Source organism: Boleophthalmus pectinirostris, unplaced genomic scaffold (genome assembly GCF_026225935.1).
Source record: "Boleophthalmus pectinirostris isolate CB_2022bp ecotype Guang Dong unplaced genomic scaffold, ASM2622593v1 HiC_scaffold_19, whole genome shotgun sequence".
Lineage (NCBI taxonomy): Eukaryota > Metazoa > Chordata > Actinopteri > Gobiiformes > Gobiidae > Boleophthalmus > Boleophthalmus pectinirostris.
In genome coordinates, this window is record NW_026571140.1 from 265,713 (window position 1) to 268,661 (window position 2,949).

Here is a 2,949-nt window from a genome sequence, read left to right on the forward strand (position 1 = left end):
AAGTCTGAAAGAGTCTGAAAGTGTCTGAAAGTGTCTGAAAGTGTCTGAAAGCCTCTGAAAGAGTCTAAAAGAGTCTGAAAGTGTCTGAAAGTGTCTGAAAGCCTCTGAAAGAGTCTAAAAGAGTCTGAAAGTGTCTGAAAGCCTCTGAAAGAGTCTAAAAGAGTCTGAAAGAGTCTGAAAGTGTCTGAAAGCATCTCAAAGAGTCTAAAAGTGTCTGAAAGTGTCTGAAAAAGTCTGAAAGAGTCTGAAAGTGTCTGAAAGTGTCTGAAAGCCTCTGAAAGAGTCTAAAAGAGTCTGAAAGTGTCTGAAAGTGTCTGAAAGCATCTGAAAGCATCTGAAAGTGTCTAAAAGCATCTGAAAGCATCTGAAAGTGTCTAAAAGCATCTGAAAGCATCTCAAAAAGTCTGAAAGTGTCTGAAAGTGTCTGAAAGTGTCTGAAAGCGTCTGAAAGCATCTGAAAGTGTCTGAAAGCGTCTCAAAGAGTCTAAAAGTGTCTGAAAGTGTCTGAAAGCATCTCAAAGAGTCTAAAAGTGTCTGAAAGTGTCTGAAAAAGTCTGAAAAAGTCTGAAAGTGTCTGAAAGTGTCTGAAAGCATCTGAAAGCATCTGAAAGTGTCTGAAAGCATCTGAAAGCATCTCAAAAAGTCTGAAAGTGTCTGAAAGCATCTGAAAGTGTTGTCCCTGTGTCGTCCCTCTGATGTCCCTGTGTTGTCCTTGTGTTGTCCCTCTGATGTCCCTGTGTTGTCCTTGTGTTGTCCCAGTGTCATCCCTGTGATGTTCTAGTGTTGTCCCTGTGTTGTCCCTCTGATGTCCCTGTGTTGTCCTTGTGTTGTCCCTCTGATGTTCCTGTGTTGTCCCTTTGTTGTCCCTCTGATGTCCCTCTGATGTCCCTGTGTTGTCCTTGTGTTGTCCCTGTTTTGTCCCTGTGTTGTCCTTGTGTTGTCCCTCTGATGTCCCTGTGTTGTCCCTTGTGTTGTCCCTCTGATGTCCCTGTGTTGTCCCTTTGATGTCCCTCTGATGTCCCTGTGTTGTCCTTGTGTTGTCCCTCTGATGTCCCTGTGTTGTCCCTTTGTTGTACCTCTGATGTCCCTGTGTTGTCCCTGCGTTGTCCCTCTGATGTCCCTATGATGTCCCTGTGTTGTCCCTGTGTTGTCCCTGTGATGTCCCTGTGTTGTCCCTCTGATGTCCCTGTGTTGTCCCTCTGATGTCCCTGTGTTGTCCCTTTGTTGTCCCTCTGATGTCCCTGTGTTGTCCTTGTGTTGTCCCTCTGATGTCCCTGTGTTGTCCCTCTGATGTCCCTGTGTTGTCCTTGTGTTGTCCCTCTGATGTCCCTGTGTTGTCCTTGTGTTGTCCCTCTTATGTCCCTGTATTGTCCCTTTGTTGTCCCTCTGATGTCCCTGTGTTGTCCCTGCGTTGTCCCTCTGATGTCCCTGTGTTGTCCCTATGATGTCCCTGTGTTGTCCCTCTGATGTCCCTGTGTTGTCCTTGTGTTGTCCCTGTGTTGTCCCTCTGATGTCCCTATGTTGTCCCTCTAATGTCCCTGTGATGTCCCAGTGTTGTCCCTGTGTTGTCAAAGTGTCGTCCTTGTGATGTCCCAATGTTGTCCCTGTGTTGTCCCTGTGTTGTCCCAGTGTCATCCCTGTGATGTTCTAGTGTTGTCCCTGTGTTGTCCCTCTGATGTCCCTGTGTTGTCCATTTGTTGTCCCTCTGATGTCCCTGTGTTGTCCCTCTGATGTCCCTGTGTTGTCTCTGTGTTGTTCCAGTGTCGTCCCTGTTTTGTCCCTGTGTTGTCCGTGTGATGTCCCAATGTTGTCCCTGTGTTGTCCCACTGATGTCCTTGTGATGTCCCAGTGTTGCCCCAGTGTTGTCCCTGTGAGGTCCCAGTGTTGTCTCTGTGATGTCTCAGTGTTGTCCCTGTGTTGTCCCAGTGTCGTCCTTGTGATGTCCCAATGTTGTCCCTGTGTTGTCCCTGTGGTGTCCCAGTGTCATCCCTGTGATGTTCTAGTGTTGTCCCTGTGTTGTCCCTCTGATGTGTGTGTGTCCCTGTGTTGTCCCTCTGATGTCCCTGTGTTGTCCCTGTGTTGTGTTGTCCCTCTGATGTCCCTGTGTTGTCCCAGTGTCATCCCTGTGATGTTCTAGTGTTGTCCCTGTGTTGTCCCTCTGTTGTCCCTGTGTTGTTGTGTTGTCCCTGTGTTGTGTCCCTGTGTGTCCCTGGTTGTCCCTGGTTGTCCCAGTGTCCCCTGTGTTGTCTGTCTGTGTGTGTTGTCCCTCTGATGTCCCTGTGTCCCTGTGTTTGTCCCGTCCCTGTGTCCCTCTGATGTCCCTGTGTTGTCCCTGTGTTGTCCTTGTGTTGTCCCTCCCTTATGTCCCTGTGTTGTCCCTCTTGTGTGTGTCCCTCCTGATGTCCCTTGTGTGTGTCCTGTGTTGTCCTCTATGTCCTGTTGTGTTGTCCCTGTGATGTCCCTGTGTTGTCTGTGTTGTTGTGTGTCCTGTTGTCCCTGTTTGTCCCTCGATGTCCCCTGTGTTGTCCCAGTCCTTGATGTGTTGTCCCTTGTGATGGTCCCTCTGATGTCCCTGTTGTTGTCCTTGTGTGTTCTGTTGTCCTCTGATGTCCCTGTGTTGTCCCTTTGTCCCTTGTCCCTCTGATTGTCCCTGTTTTGTCCCGTGTCGTCCCTGATGTCCTGTGTTGTCCTGTTGTCCTCTTATGTCCCTGTGTTGTCCTTGTGTTGTCCCTCTGATGTCCCTGTGTTGTCCCTTTGTTGTCCCTCTGATGTCCTGTGTTGTCCTGCGTTGTCCCTCTGTGTCCCTATGATGTCCTGTGTTGTCCTGATGTCTGTTGTCCCTCTGATGTGTCCCTCTGATGTCCAGTGTTGTCCCTGTGATGTCCCTGTGTTGTCCCTGTGTTGTCCCTGTGTTGTGTTCCCTCTGATGTCCCTGTGTTGTGATGTCCC